Consider the following 17,146-nt stretch of genomic DNA (forward strand, 5'->3'; position numbering starts at 1 on the left):
TCCTGCCTGGGCTGGCTTTGAACCATGATCCTCAGATCTCAGCCTTCTGAGTAGCTAGGATTATAGGCATGAGCTACCAGTGCCTGGCTGGGGCCTCCTCCTCCTCCTGCTCCTCCTCCTCCTCCCCCCACTCTTCCTTCGGCATTAGCCACCAGCGCCTGGCTAGAATCTTTTTTTTTTGGTTCTTTTTTTGCCAGTCTTTTGACTTAAACTCAGTACCTGGGTGCTGTCCCTGAGCCTCTTTGTGCTCAAGGTAGTCTACCTCTACCACTTAATCCACAGCACCACTTCTGGCCTTTTCTGAGTAGTGTATTGGGAATAAGAGTTTCATGGACTTTCCTGCCCAGGCTGGCTTCAAACTGGGATCCTCAGATCTCTGCCTCCTGAGTAGCTTCGATTACAGGCGACCTGGGCTTCCCTTGAATCTTGATACAAATGAATGCCATGCAGATTCCACTCTGCTCATTTCTCTCTGAAAGTTCTACTCCTAAGTCTCCTGAGCTAGAATCTGGAAAGAGTATCTTTGCTCGGTGATCTGTTTCCTTGCGTATCTGTTGCAGATTCCCTGTGTTTCCGATCGTGGCACTCAGGTTCTCTGCACATGTTTGTGAGCCTGACTCACTGTAAGAATTAATCTGCACAAGGCTCTCAGGATAAAGCTTGTTTGTTTGCTTTAAATTCTTTTTTAATGGTGGTAGAAGGATTACAGATCCAGGAGAAAGCAGTAGGGAGGGGAGCGGAAATAAATTTGCCATATGCTTGTTTATTATCAAACATTTGCATCTCATTTTCACTTGGAGCATAAATTTCCAGGATGGTTTAAGCTTTGGAGGCACTTGGCTGGGAGGTTGCTGGGATTGGGGTTCCTCTCTGTCCCCCCCTTCCTTCCTCCCCCTCTCCTCACACAACAGCAGAAGGGTCTGACTACTGGGCTGTTCCCCCCCCCCCCCGCTGTGGATTCTGGAGGAGGAAGGACACATTCAGGGAAGGGGGCGTGGGGGTGAAGAGGGATGTGCCCGGAGCCCAGGGAAAGCTGGAGACGCCAAGTTATGAATGACAGCAACAGGAATGAACGGCTGCTCTGGATTCAAGGGGCTCAGGGCCCTCAGCAGCGGCTTTCACTCCAGTGACCCGCTATGCTATGCACACAAGGCGGCCATCTGTTCTCATCCACTCCATTCATTCTGTTCTCCTTCTCATCTCGCAGTCAGCTTATGAGGACCAGCCTAGAGTGCTAAGACCGGAGTGGGGCAGTCAGATCCAGACCCCGGAGGGCAGCTTACTGGGGCCTGGGCAGCAGCAAGCCCAACTGGATGTATAATTTGGGTCAGAAGGACGAGCGAGCTTATTGGTTAGAACAAAAGTTGACTGGGGCCTGGATAGAATATGCTGCCTTCTTCTTCTTTTGTCAGTCGTGGGGCCTGAACTCTGGGTCTGGGCGCTGTTCCTCAGCTCTTCAGCTCAAGGCTAGTGCTCTACCACTTGAGCCACAGCGCCACTTCCGGCTTTTTTCTTTTTGCTTATGTGGTGCTGAGGAATGGAACCCAGGGCCTAAGGTATGCAAGGCAAGCGCTCTACCACTGAGCCACCTTCCCAGCCCCACTTCTGGTTTCCGTAGATTCTGCTGGGCCACAGTTCTTATCCCTCAGCATCTCAGCGGATGAGGACCACTGCGGCCTCTGGCTTCTTTCTTCCTTATGTAAGTATCCACTCATAACTTTGCTTCCTTCTCTCAGCCCAGCTCTTCCTTCAAATGTCCCAGGTAAGGATCTGATGGTCTCAGCTTCTGTGTCTGTCTGTCTGTCTCTCCCTGGACTGGGGTCCTATGGTACAATCAGGTACGGCTAAGGGCCAAAGTCATCGTCTACACAATCGCCCATGGAAGGTTCTGGTCAAGGCTGTGGGCAGGGCATGGGAACCGGCATTACAATACTCCCTATGGCAAGCAGTAGTGTGCGTTCAGGGTTTGACCTCATCGGGCTGTGGCTGGGGAGAGGCCTGCGGGAACCAGTCAGGGGAATCCCTCCTCCTCCGTGTGCCTGGGGCCAGCACCCCCGCGAACCTCCGGGACAGCATTGGTCTATGGAAGGGCGTCGAAATCAGCCATTATTTTCCAATGGGCACAGCTGGGATGAAAAGCCATTGCTCGCAAGGTGGGGTCGTAGGGAGAGGGGAGGCCTGCTTCTTGGGACATTGCTGTGCACCGATGGCAGAGCCTAAGCTGAGGTGGCTGTTCTTGCTTAGGTACCCAGGAGGACAGCACCAGTCCAGGAGGGCACAACCAGAGCATGCTCAGAAAATGGGTCAGAGACAGTGAGTTTGCCTGGAGGGCAGAGGTACTGGCTGGAGGGAAGGTGAGTCTGTGGGCATGATGGGCAATGTGTAGGTCATAGATTTTTCCAAACACTTTGTGCATGCCAGTACTGGGGCTTTTTGAACTCAGGGCCTTGCATTCTTACTTAGCTTTTTCACTAGAGCTCTCCCATTTGAGCCATACCTCCACTTCTGGCGTTTTGCTGGTTGTTTGGAGAATCTCATGGACTTTTCTGTCAGGGCTGATTTTGCACCTCAGATCCTCAGATCGCAGCCTCCTGAGTAGCTGAGATTACAGGCGTGAGCCACCTGTTCCCAGCAGATTTCAAGTTCTCAGAATCATAAGGGGCTAGACCAGCTTCACAGAGAGGTGGCCTGAGCAGTCACATGGGCCTTAATCCTGTGCTGTCACTGTCTTAAAATTCTTAATAGTCTTTAAACCAATAGTTGCATTGGTATCCTATATCAGGTCCCACAACTTGCATAGGCAATTGAGAGCAGGTATAGACTACGGAGAAGAAGGGCTATGTCCACCTCAAGTCTAGATGCAGCATCATTCATGGGTATTTATAAGATTGTATTTATGAGTCTTTAGGAGGGTGTCATGAACCTCACTGCTAGGATACATCTCCTTCAAGCTGTCCAGCGTCTGCTCTGACCTTCCATAACCCTGCGTGTTGGTCCGCCTGTCCACACATGGGTCGAGAATTTGTTATTGATAGAAGTCTTCTTTTACATTTCAAGGAACTTTGGGAAACCTATGGCCAAAATTAAAGTGTTTAATGAACAGCTGAACAAACATACCAACACACAGACATACCTGTCCACGAGTGCACATACAGACTACTGGGTTTGCTAGGCCTGAATTAAAATCTACGGCTCTATTTAGAATCCTCTTCCGCTTTTCAGGGACCTATTTTAGGCCTGCAGCCCCACTGCCCTACCTTTATCCTGTGTGTGTGTGTGTGTGTGTGTGTATCAGATGTGGGTTCACGTGTCTCATGTGGAGAAAATGGCTGCCCAATTCCACCTGTCCTGCCATTCTCTGCTGTGACGGAGTGAATGTTACTGTGGAGATAATTAATGTGTCCCATTTTAGTGCAAAAATATACCTTGTCCTTGGTCACATGACAAATGTAACCATAAAAAGTTTAAAATGCTATTATTTAAAATTTATTTTCTCATAAAAAGGGTTCCTGAAATGATCATAATTTGAATAACTTACTCTATAGTTATAATACATTATGCCCTGGCCCGGGCCCAGCCCTGAGGAGGAAGCAGGCTCTCTGTCTCATGACTGAGCCACTGGGCTCCAACAAGATCTCCTTTGTGGAGGTGTGGAACCGTCTGCTCATTTGCGTCAAGCCAAAGTTGTAGCTGCAGTTCTGCTCTGTTCATGCCCTCCTTATACCTCTTAAGTGTCATTGCTTTGGGATGTTGATATCCAGGCTTAGAAACTTCTTTTCCTTCCCTTCCTTCCTTCCTTCCTTCCTTCCTTCCTTCCTTCCTTCCTTCCTTCCTTCCTTCCTTCCTTCCTTCCTTTTTGTGACAGCCTTGGGACTTGAACTCAGGGCCTGGGCACTATCCCTTTGTCTTTTTATTCGGGGTTAGCACTCTGCCACTTGAGCCCCAGCTCCACTTCTGGTTTTTTGGTGGTTAATTGGAAATTAAGAGTCTCACAGACTTTCCTGCTAGGACTGGCTTTGAACCTCCATCCTCAGATCTCAGCCTCCTGAAGAGCGAGGATTACAGGTGTGAGCTAGTCTCTCTCTCCCATATAATGACTCTTCGATCACATTGGGACCCAGGAAAGTTTAGGAGTGTGTCCCTAACTCAAGAGTTCCATTTAATTACATATGCAAAGACTTTTTTTTGGCATGTAAGGAAACATATTCACAGATCCTGGGGTTCAAGAAATAGACATCTTTGAGGGATATTATTATTATTTTTTCTCTTTTGGCAGAACAGGGGTTTAAACATAGGAGCTTGTGCTTACTTTACTTGCTTGGCTGGCACTCTTCCACTTGAGTCATGCCTCCAACCCTGCTTATATTTCGCTGACTATTTGGAGATGGGGGGTCTAGTGAGCTTTTCTGCCTGGGCTGGCTTTGAACTGTGATCCTCCAGATCTCAGTCTCCTGAGTACCTAGGATTATAGGTATGAAAAGGTACCATTACTAGTCTTGCTTTACAAGAAAGAGAACTTGTCCAAGGTCCTATGGCTGCTGTAGAGCTGCGAGGGCTAGAACGTGGGTGTATTAGACTTATCTGGGATTTGAAACTAGGTACATCAGACTACTTTCCCCAGAGTGTTTGCCCTAAGCCTACTGAGGCTCATACGTGGTCAGCCACAGTGGGAGTGAAGTTCCGCCACACTGGTGGGCACAAAGCTGCCTGCCGCCTGCTCCAGGCTCACATGCAAGGTAAGGGTTCAGAAAATAATCTCTGCGTCCGTCTCCAGCCAGGAGCTGGCTGTCCCTATTTGCAATCCTACCTGGTGGGCTTTTGTTTTTGTTTTTCACAGTGTGGCCTGTGGTCCAGCAGCATCCTCACAGCCGGGTCCTCCTTGGTCAGGTCAGCACCTGTATATTATGGGTTACCCGCCCCCCGCCCCCATGACTTGTGTGAGAGGACAGGTCTCCAGGACCAGATCCTCACCCGCCTGCCTTCTGGACTCTTCTATGACTCCCCCTCCACAGGTGTCTTGGTCTTGGCTTCCTGCAGCCTGGGAGGAAGCATTAGGGAATTGTCTTGGCTGCTTTGAGCTGGTGTGAGAAGAGGGGCTGTGGCGGCTGAGTGGCGCTCGCTGGGCCCACTGCTGGGTGGGGAGGCGTCTCAGTGCCCGGGGGTCCCGGGGTTCCTCCGGCGGCTGCTCCTCTCTTGGGTGGACAGCGGGCTGTGGGGGCAGTGCGAGGCACCCCGTTCCTCTTTCTGTCTCACCAGCCGTCTCCGTTGGCACGGGGGGGGGTGGGGATGGGGCGTGCCCTTGACCTTGCGCTCAGGCAGAGCCTTCTCTGTAAGTGCTCCTACAAGTTGGCCTGGTACGTTCTGAGCACTGTGGAGTTTTGGCAGAGTGGCCAATAAGTATTTTTAGTTCCTTCCTCTTAATGTTGGCCAGAAAAACCACAGTCATTACTCAGGAGCAAAAGAAGTTTTCTCCCTTCCCATTTCCAGAAGAGTCTGGGCTCACCCTCAGATGCCCACTGAGGGACCGGGTCCCGGGCCTCAGGCTGCCTCGGAAACTGGCGCAATGCCAACACCTGCAGGGAAGCAGAGGGCTAGAGATGTTTAAGTAGAATAGCTCCGAACGTCTCCCCCCACCCCCAATTTTATTTTTATTTTTTTCCAGGACTTAAGCTCAAGGTTGATGTGTTCTTTCACTGGCTGATTCTCTTCCGCCTGAGCTCCATCCCCAGCCCCAGCATGGTAAAACATGCTTACTACAAAAGCCACCATTTAAACCACTTTTCAGGGACATTAAGTCTCCTCACATCATTGTACAACTACTACCGTCACCCACTTCCAGATCTTTATCTTGCAAAATCTGAAACTTGATCCCCACTAAACGCTCAGACCTCATCCTGGTCCCCCAGCTCCTGATAGCCATATTTTACTTTCTTGATTTTCTTTTTCTTAATTCATATTATAATTACTTTTTTTTTGGTTGGTTGTGGGGCTTGAACTCTGGGCCTGGGCACTGTCCCTCAGCTCTTCAGCTCAAGGCAAGCGCTCTACCACTTGAGCCACAGTGCCACTTCCAGTTTTCTGGTGGTTTAGTGGAGATAAAAAGGCTCACGAACTTCCTGCCTGGGCTGGCTTTGAACCATGATCCTCAGATTTCAGCCTCCTGAGTAGCTAGGATTACAGGTGTGAGCCACTGGTGTCTGGCTAATTTATTTATTTTTGATGCCAGACCTGAGCCTTGAATTCAGGGCCTGGATATTGTCCCTGATTTCTTTTTGTTCACTTGAACTGCAGCTCCTCTTCTGGCTTTTGTGGGGGGTAGTTTATTGGAGATTAGTCTGACAGATTTTAGTGCCTGGGCTGGACTTGAACTGTGATCTTCAAATCAGCCTCCTGAGTAGCTAGGATTACAGGTGTGAGTCACTGGTGTCCAGCATTGGCTCTGTCTGTCTGTCTGTCTGTCTGTCTGTCTGTCTATCCATATATCTATCTGCCTTTTGGTGTTGGGGATGGAATCCAGGATCTCTTCCGTGCTAAGCAAGTCTTTTATGTGTTACTTTTATTTTTATTAGCATACATACAAGGGAGAGTTTTGTTGTGACATTTCCACGCACACATGCAATGTATTCCAGTGACTTCCCCTCCCATGCTAAGTTCTGTGACTACGAATCTGACTAACTTGGGACCACATAGCATTTGCTGTCTTCAGAGTTCATCCATAGCATACCATCCTAAGCTTTTATGCCCTTAATTGCTTCTATTATTATTATTATTTTGCCAATCCTGGGGCTTGAACTCAGGGCCTGAGCACTGTCCCTGAGCTTCTTTTGCTCAAGGCTAGCGCTCTACCACTAGCTACAGTGCCACTTCCAATTTTCTTGGTAGTGTATTGAAGATAAGTCTCATCTTCTTTCTTGCCTATGCTGGCTTTGAACTATGATCCTCAGATATCAGCCTCGTGAGCATCTAGGATTATAGGTGTGAATCACTGGTGCCCAGCCTGCTTCTCTAGTTGCTAAAATCAATTCTAACTTAAAATACAACTGCATGTTTTTTTATTTTTTAATTTTTGTCAACGATTAAGTCCTGGTACACGTGCCCAAGATAGGACAGGAGCTAGCAGACCAGAGTGTATCACAGGGCACCCTGGGGTTCCTGCCTGGGGAGGGGCTGGGGTGAGGGAATCCAGAAGGGAAGAAATTCACAGTATTGAAGCTCAGCCCTCCTTCCTCAGGCCCTGGGACGCAGCTCCCTGTGCTGTGCAGGTTCTTCTGCACCCTCCGCCTCTCACATCCCTGTCCCCGTGTGGACTTTAGGTTAATGGCAGTGCCTTGTCCATGCCAGGGAGAAGTCTTCCTCCAAAAACTCCAAAAACATAATAGCCTGAAGGATCTAGTTCAGTAGACACGGGGTTCTTTTGTGATGCGCTTTCCAAATGAAGTGTACACTTTGGGATTAATTAAACTCTTTTCTAGCTGCCTGCCAGTGTAACCTTTCTTTTATGCTTCTTAGGGGGGTACACGAGGAAAAAGTCAAATCTATTATGTTCGTGACTCAGAGGAAAAGATCTGGGACAAAATTACCTTACATGCTGGTTTTTTTTTTTTTTTTCCTCTGTCTCTCTTAAAAAAAAAAAAAATCCTGAGTCCTGAATCAAACAGCTGTCTTGAGCAGTGTTTTAGCAAAGTCACACATTCAACCCTGGAGAGGAGTGGTTTGGGAAAATGCCAGAAAAAGACAAGGAGAGGTGACACCATTGACAGCGTGAAACCCCAATTTCTTGGCCTGCTGGGGTGGATGGTAAGTGGAAGTGGCGTGCTGGCTGTGCTGGCTTCAGCCCCTCTTCTTGTTTTGGTCATGCTGTGTTTTTGAGTGTATGACATTTAATTAATTTTACAGTTAATTCTTTTCACTCTTTCTTTTTTCTTTTTTTTTTTTTTTTGACAAAGTGTCACTCACCCATGTCTCAGCTGGCTGGGAGAAAGTCTGGGTCAGTCATTACCCTAGCTCAGGCCGGAGTCAGTCATCTGGCCACAGCGGGAGCCGCTAAAGAGGACCAGCAGGTGGGAGGCAGAGACAAGATCTCAGCCTGTCGACTGTGTCCTGTGTGTCCATGAGCATGGATAGTGGCATGTTCCCCTGGCCTCATCTCCAAGATCTTTGAAAAAATGCTTTTTTTTGGTGCCAGTTCAGGGTGTTGAACTCTGGGCCTGGGCGCTGTCCCTCAGCTCTTCAGCTCAAGGCGAGCGCTCTACCACTTGAGCCACAGCGCCACTTCTGGTTTCCTGGTAGTTTATTGGGGATAAGAGTCTCACAGACTTTTCCTGCACAGGCTGTCTTTGAACTGCGATCCTCAGATCTCAGCCTCCCACGTAGCTAAGATTACAGGTGTGAGCCACTGGCACCAGGCATGTACAATATCTTTTGACTCTTAAATAGAAAGGTGATTTAGCGCATGTAATTGACTCCTTCCTCTTTGTCCTCTCTTCTCTTTTTCTCTTTACAATTGCTTTGTTAAGATCTGATGCACACACCATGTACTTTACCCTATTAACGTGCTCAGTGGAGTGATTTTAAGTACATTCACAAAGAGATAACAGCCACCTTGCAATCGAGTGTGCTCCATTCTCTAAATCTAGACTATTCCCCCACCCAAAGAAACTCTCTCCTCAGTCTTTCCTCCTTCAACTTCTGGCAGCTATGACCTTTCTACACCCCTGTGGCTATACAATAGGATCTGATGCATATTTCACATTATAATTATTTTAAGCTATACAATAGGATCTGATGCATATTTCACATTATAATTATTTTAAGCATCTTTTCATTAATTTATAGATCACTTGGAATCTTTAGAAAAATATACAAATCTTTTGTGGATTGCCTATTTATTATTGAGTTGTAAATTTTTTTAAGTATATTTTAGATGGCATACCCCTATCAGATAAATAATGTTCATATTCCCCTTTCCCCATTTTCTCCCATTCTAGGGTGTCTCTCTCTCTTCCTCTCTCCCTCTCTTTCTCTGTCTCTCTGTCTCTCTTCCTCTCCACCTCTCTACCTCTCTCTAGCTCTCTCTTCTCTGTGTCAGTACTGGGACTTGAACTCAAGGCTTGAGCACTGTCCCTTAACATTTTTGCTCAAAGCTAGTGGTCTACCATTGAGCCACAGCTCCACTTCTGTTTTTTTATGGCTTGTTGTTGTTGTTAATTAGAGATAGCAGTCTCACAGGAATTTTTCTTCCTGGGCTGTCTTCAAACCATAATCCTCAGATCTCAGCCTCCTGGATAGTTAGGATGACATATGTGAGCCACTGGTACATGATATCACATCTAATTGATTTTGTACCCTGCCATTTCATTGAACTTGTATTGGTGTGTGTGTGTGTGAGAGAGAGAGGGGGGGGGGCTATTTCTTAGGACTTCCCGTGTCTTAAGATCATGTCATTTGTGACTATTTTATTTCTTTTACAGTCCAGATGCTGTTTCTTTGCCAGTTGCCCTGATTAGACCCACAATTGGCCAGGGTGAATGTCTTTGAGTTGCTCCTGATTTTAGAGGGAATGTATTCAATCTCTCATCATTAAACATGATTTTAACTGAGCTTTTCAGAGACAGGCTTTTGTTCAGTGCTGTGAACAGCAAAGGGACTTGGATTTTGTCAAATAGTTTTTTCTTCAGCTATTAAGATGGTCTGGTAGTTTCCCCTTGATTCAATTACTATGGTGTATTGCGTCGATTGATTTTCATATGTTAGACCAGCATCCATTCCTGGGATGTCTCACTTGGTCCATAATCCTTAGTATATGGATTCCACTCACTGGTAGTTTGTGGAGGGCTTTTCACATGGGATTTTCTTTTAATACCTTGGTCTGGTTTTGGTACCAGGGAACTCTGGTCCTATACGATGACTTGGGAGCTATTCTCTTTCTTTTTTCCAGAAGAGTATGTAAAGGGTTGGCATATTCTTTTCTTTAAGCATTGGGTAAAATCCAGAGAATTCAGTAGAATTTTGTACATGTATTGGTGTGGATAGGGGCATGGTTGAAGAGCCATCCAATCTTTGCTTGTTATCAGTCTATTCAGATTTTTTTCATTTTACTCTTTCCATCCATCCTTCCCACCCCCCCTCTGTCTCTCTGCATCTGTCTCTGTCTTTGCCTCAGTCTCTCTCTTTCCTTCCTTCCTTCCTTCCTTTTCTGCCTTCCCTCCTTCCTTCCTTCCTTCCTTTTTCCCTTCCTCCCACCCTCCCCCCTCTTTCTTGCTGGTCCTGGAGCTTGAACTCAGGTCCTAGGTGCTGTCCCTGAGCTTTTTCCCTCAAGGCTAGTGCTCTACCACTTTGAGCCACAGCGCTACTTCCAGTTTTCTGGTGGTTTATTGGAGAAAAGAGTCTCATGGACTTTCCTCCCAAGCTGGCTTCGACCCCTGATCCTCAGAACTTGGCCTCCAAGTAGCTAGGATTACAGGCGTAAACCACTGGTGCCCTGCTTCATGCCATCATTTTTTAGTTTTTAAACATCAGATCTCCTTTATCATTGGCCTTCTTCCTCCCAGAACCTCTGATTTTTTTTTTTTTGCTCCAAACCAAGCAGCTGCTCACTACATCTTCCCCACCAAACCCCTTGTGCCACCTGTCAGCCTCAGACCCCAATCACCGCCTGGTCAGGTTGACTCAGCTCCTCCAAGCTTTTTCCCTTTTCCTAGAGTTTCCTTTCTGAATGATTTCTTCTCTCATTATGAAACTTGACCTTGCCTCACTTTCCCCATCTTTTAAAGGAAGAGTCCAGATCTTTCCAGCATGTAACTTCAGCAGAATTTAGAAGGCGATGCACCTCCCATTGAGAATGTGCCTCAGAATGCCCAGGAGAAAGAGGTGTGACATAAAATCAAAGAATTGATTTCATTGTTAATTTTTTGTGACTTTTCCCTGGTTTTGACTAATTATCCATCCTGCAGGCTAGATTAATTTTTGAATTTAATATCATTATATAGAGTTCAATCAGGAAAAGAGATAGTCAAGGTTAAAATTGTTATATAATTAAATTGTCGTTTTTCTCCCCTACCTAAAATGGAAATGTTAGGAATTTACTTTCTTCACATTAAAATGAATCCAAGTATTGATAAGTCTATCAGCAAGTATTTAAGAGAAATAATTTAATGCATAATCCCTGCTGAGAACCTATTAAAACACAAAGCTGCAGAAAAATTTGTATTAGAGTCAGGTACTTCATTGAGATATTTTGTCTTAATTCCATTCTGTGTGTGTGTGGGGGGGGGTGTGGGTGTGGTGGTGGTGGTGGTGGTAGTGGTGGTGTGTGTGTGTGTGGGGGGGCTGATCCTGAGACTTGAACTCAGGGCATGGGCACTGTTCCTAAGCTTTTGTGCTCAAGGCTAGTGCTCTACCACTTGAGCCACAGCTCCATTTCAGGCTTTTGGTGGTTAATTGGAGATAAGAGTCTCATGGAGTCCCTGGGTTCAATTCCTCAGCACCACATAAGCAAAAAGAAAAAAGGCAGAAGTGGCACTGTGGCTCAAGTGGTAGAGCGCTAGCCTTGAGCTAAAGAGCTGAGGGACAGCGCCCAGGCCCAGAGTTCAGGCCCCACAACTGGAACCCCCCCCCCAAAAGAAAAGCCTCATGGATTTTCTTGCCCAGTCTGTCTTTGAACCACAATCCTCAGATCTCTTCCTGAGTAGCTAGGATTACAGGTGTGAGCTACTGGTACCCTGCTGAACACTTTTTTTTAAAAGGAAAAATCAGATTGGATTTGCAAATGTTTTTTGTAAGAGGGGAATCATTTTCTGATATACCTGGGTCTGGAGAAGCTGGCTGATGTCAGATCATGACATCATGCCTAGGGCTTGTGATGACTTGCATTATAGATCAAATGGTAGCCAGGCAAGTTGTTCACTTTGCATTAAAAATTCAGGTCAGAAAGAAATTAAGGTAAATTAGGAGATATAAAATTCTTGCAAAAAAAATGGGGTTGGGAAGATGGTTCAGTGGTAGAGCGCTTGCCTTGCATACCTGAGGCCCTGGGTTCGATTCCTCAGCACCACATAAGCAAAAAGAAAAAAGTCGGAAGTGGCACTGTGGCTCAAGTGGTATAGCGCTAGCCTTGAGCTGAAGAGCTGAGGGACAGCGCCCAGGCCCAGAGTTCAGGCCCCATGACCAGACCCCCCAAAAAAAAATCTTGCAAAAATAGATATTTAGTATCCTTGTGACTTTTAAGATTTTTTTGTTTTGTTTTTGTGCATGTGTTTTATGTATGTGTGTGTCTGCTGGTACTAGGGCTTGAACTCAAGGCCAGAGCCCTCTCCCTAAGCTTTTTAGCTCAAGGCTGGAGCTTGACCTTTTTTTTTTTTTTGTTCCGGTCGTGGGGCCTGAACTCTGGCCTGGGCGCTGTCCCTCAGCTCTTCAGCTCAAGGCTAGCACTCTACGACTTGAGCCACAGCGCCACTTCCGGCTTTTTTCTTTTTGCTTATGTGGTGCTGAGGAATCAAACCCAGGGCCTCAAGCATGCAAGGCAAGCGCTCTACCACTGAGCCACCTTCCCAGCCCCTGGAGCTGGACCTTTTGAAACACACCTCCTCTACTTCTGGTTTTCTTCTTATTTCTTGCAGATTTCTCTGCCTGGGCTGGGTTTTGAATCAGGCTCCTCAGATCTCAGCCTCTTGAGTTGCTAAGATTTTTAGGCATGAGCTATTGATACTTGTCTTTTTTTTTTTTTCCTTTTTGAGATGGGTTCTCACTATGTTATCTAAGCTGGGCTCTCAGACTCCTGCACCCATGTGATTTCCCCTTTCAGACTCCCATATAACTGAGATATACTGTGTGCCACCATATCTGGAAGATTTTATTTTATTTATTTATTTTATTGTGTGTGTGAGATACTAGTTTTGAACTGAGCATCTTGAGTTTGTCAATCAGGCATTCTACCACTTGAGTCATGCCCCACCTATCTCTTTTTGTTGTGTTTATTTTTTTAAAAATAGGGTTTCACATTTATGTGCAGGCCAACCTGGACCATGATCCTCCTATCTGTGGCTCCTGTGTAGATGGGACATACCGGTGTGTGCCAGTGTAGCCGGCCTTTTATTGATTGGTTTTGGTCTAGGTTGGCCTTTGTGAACTTCAGTCTTCCCTGATTGAAGTTAGAAGCTCTGATTTTAGGCACGCCCAGCTCACCAAGTTTCTTTGCCTCCATTACCATGAGCTTTTGGACCAGCATGCAGATATCTTCAAGAAAAATTACCAGCTCGTAAAATGCTTCACTTGGCCTGCCATTCCCTCTGGTGGTAAATAAGGAAGGCAGACTTTCCTTTTGTCATCTTCTGCTGAAATGGCGAATAGTCCTAGGCCTTGTGCCAGTAGCTGTTTGTGAAGCAGAGTTGGTATACACACACATGCCAACCTAGCGAAACCTATCACTGAAAGCTTGAGATGGACACATTGTACCTATGTATGACCCCCCCCTCAATGTGCAGTGCAATAAAAAATGTAGGCGCATTTTCACCTTTGCAAAGAGTCATCATTTTTATGATTTTTGGCAAGTTCACACGTTCACTCTTTTAGTTTTATCCTCATGCTGTATTATTGTATTTTTTTTTTTATTGCTAGTCCTGAGGCTTGAACTCAAGGCCTGGGCACTGTCCCTGAGCTTCTTTTGCTTTTGTTAGCGCTTGAGCCGCAGCGCCACTTCGGGCTTTTCCTGAGGAGTTTATTGGAGGTAAGAATCTCATGGACTTTCCTGTCCAGGCTGGCTTTGAACTGGGATCCTCAGATCTCAGCCTCCTGAGTAGCTAGGATGACAGGTGTGAGCCCCACCCGTGCCTAGAAAGTATTTAATATTTAACAATCTGTGTTCTATGAATAATAGATGGGCCTGTCTTCCCAATTGCGGACGGGCAGCAGATTTTATTGTTGATAGGAGGGATCCTGTACTTTCACCTTGTTAACTTTTTATGTTCCTGTTAATTTCCCCTTTGTGGCTGTGAGTCCAAGGAGGGAGTTTGAGAGTTTCTGGAGAGGAATGAGCTGTAATAATCCAATTAGAATGGAATGCCGCCACACTGGGGGAAGCTTAGAGAATGCTAAGATCACCTCAGCAGTTTGAGGTCTCAGCGAATGCAAGCACTAATCTAGGAGGAACCCTCAAGTACTGAGGGTTTCCTGTCCAAAAAACACTGAGCCCGTGCCTGCTATGTGCAAAGAAGAACTTCAGGATGGAAGGCCAAGGTCATCAGCTAATCCTTGGCCAAGTGAGTGAAATTCAATTCAGTTCAATTCAAATCAGTTCAGTCCAACAATTGGAACTTAGCTTGGCATTAAAAAAAATTTGAACCTTAGCCCCACGCTGGTGGCTCACACCTGTAATCCTAGTTACTCTGTAGGCTGAGATCTGAAGATAGAAGTTCAAAGCCAGCCTGGACAAGTAAATTGGGAAATATTAACTCCATGCAAAAATTTAAGATATTTGTCACCCATATGATTTTAAGGTGTGTGTGTGTGTGTGTGTGTGTGTGTGTGTGTGTGTGTGTACTAGCATTGTGACTTGAAGTCCAGGCTGGGTTCTGTTCCTTAACATTTTGCTTAAGGCTGGCACCCTACCACTTGAGCCACAGCTTCATTTCTGGTTTGTGCTGGTTAACTGGAGAGGATAGTCTCATGGACCTTTCTGCCTGGGCTGGCTTTGAACTTTGATCTTTTTATATCCCAAGTTGCGAGGATTACAGGACTGAGCCACTAGTGCCTGGGAACATATACATTTTTTTTTTTGGTCGGTCGTGGGGCTGAACTCTGGGCCTGGATTCTGTCCCTCAGCTCTTCAGCACAAGGTGAGCGCTCTACCACTTGAGCCACAGTGCCATTTTCAGTTTTCTGGTGGTTTTTATTGGAGATAACAGCGTCATAGACTTTCCTGCCTGGGCTGGCTTTGAACCGAGATCCTCTGATCTCAGCCTCCTGAGTAGCTAGGATGACAGACATGAGCCACTGGCACCTGGCTTTAGTAATTCTTTTTTTTTGGGGGGGGAAGTCTGGTCGTGGGGCCTGAACTCTGGGACTGGGTGCTGTCCCTCAGCTCTTCAGCTCAAGGCTAGCGCTATACCACTTGAGCCACAGCACCACTTCCGGCTTTTTTCTTTTTGCTTATGTGGTGCTGAGGAATGGAACCCAGGGCCTCATGCATGCAAGGCAAGCACTCTACCACTGAGCCACCTTCCCAGCCCAGTAATTCTTATAAAGGGTGCCACAACGTAAAATGAATATGTGTGGCTGGGCAATTAGAGAGTATGGAGGCGGAGACTCCTGAAGGTAAAGAGCCAATGGCTACTATCATGATCTCCATTTCTAGAGCATGTCACATTTTTGACTATTTTTTAATGACATTTATGAGGGCCTGCAGTAGTTATCAACATACTTTTTTAGAAAAAACTGTTATTTTACTTTAGCCAGTGTTTGGGCTTGAACTCAGGGCCTGGGCTCTGTCCCTGAGCTGCTTTTGCTCAAGGCTAGCACTCTACCACTTCTAGCTTTTTCTGTGTATGTGGTACTGAGGAATGGAACCCAGGGCTTCATGCGTGCTAGGCAAGCGCTCTACCACTGAGCCATATTCCCAGCCTGTGAAAAAATAGTTATTTTTAAGTAGTTGCACAAAGGGTTTACAATTCCCTAAAGTCAGGTGAGAGGCACAGTGCTTCTTGGTCAATGCCATCTCTCCTTTTGCTTTCTTCCTGTTCTCCCCTCCCATCCCTACCCACAAATTAAGTAGTTCATTTTTCACTTAGTGTACACGGGACGCAAAGCCTGTGTTTGCTTACTCTTCCTCCCTCCATTCCTGGCCCCCCTCCCTTACTGTTCTTTCCTTGTTACTGTTTGTGCCATCCAGGCTGACCTTGTTTTTGTGATCCTCCGCCTCAGCCTCCCGCCTACAGGCCCTCACCACAGCTCAGGGCTCATATACATTTTTTTTGTTGTTGTTGGTCCTGGGGCTTGAACTCTGGGCCTGGGCGCTGTCCTTCAGCTGTTCAGCTCAAGGCAAGCGCACTACCACTTGAGCTACAGTGCCACTTCCGGTTTTCTAGTGGTTTATTGGAGATAAGAGTCTTAGGGAGTTTCCTGCCCAGGATGGCTTTGAACTGCAATCCTCAGATCTCAGCCTCCTGAGTAGCTAGGATTACAGGCATGAGCCACTGGCACCCGGCCTCATATATATCTTTTTTTTTGAGGAGGAAACAAAGCTCCTAGGAGCTCCATGCCCCTAGCCACTGCCTGCCATTGGCAGGGGCAGGACTAGAATCCAGGCCTGGCTGTTGGCCCAGCACCTTTGGTCAGATGCTCCCTAGTGCCAGTCAAGTTGGACACCGCAGCGAGGGAAGCCAAGGAGTTTCTGCTGATTCCGTGGAGCCGACGGCCAGCAGGATGGACAGAGGAAGCAGATCCGGCCCTTCCCGCTCTGCTTTCCTTTCCCCCACGATGTACAGTTTGCTGACTGGGAGGACTTGGAGGATTGGGCTCGATAGTGGCTTCAGCTCTTGTCACAAACATGGCACAAGGACCTCAGATCTTGTCCAATAACCCTCTACAGCCTTTAATTGTGTCTCTGGGGAGGCCCGGCGGGGAGGGAGGGGCCGGTGTGGGCCCGGCTCTGCTTCCTGGGCTATGTGCACGAAGGACGGAAGCCTCTGCTGTTCTCTAGGTGTCCGGCCTGACTCCGGAGTGCTGGCCTTGGGACCCACGAAGCCAGCCCCAGGAGGGCATCCGGTGAGTTGGGGCCCCAGGGGCCCGCTGGAGGGGCAGAGTCTGTATTTTCTTGCCGCTCCTCTTTCCTCTGTGCCAGGCATAGAGTGGGTTTATCCCTGGATGAGGGAGAGCTCTGATGGCATCATTCTCATCCTCTCTCCAAGGCTCCATAGAAAGTGTTTCCAAGTATTGGGGTTCAGAATGAGACAACCTTCCAGGTGTGTGGTACGTACCCAGGACCCCTGCTACTTGAGAGGTGGGTATCAGGAGACTGCAATTAGCGGACAGCCCTGGCAAAAATGTTAGAGACCTCATATCCACAAACAAGCTGGGCTCAGTGGTACACACATCATTCGAGCTACTTAGGACGCATAGGTAGGTAGCAGGATCATGGTCCTAACTATTCAGG

This window comes from Dipodomys ordii, unplaced genomic scaffold, assembly GCF_000151885.1.
Source record: "Dipodomys ordii isolate 6190 unplaced genomic scaffold, Dord_2.0 Scaffold6, whole genome shotgun sequence".
Lineage (NCBI taxonomy): Eukaryota > Metazoa > Chordata > Mammalia > Rodentia > Heteromyidae > Dipodomys > Dipodomys ordii.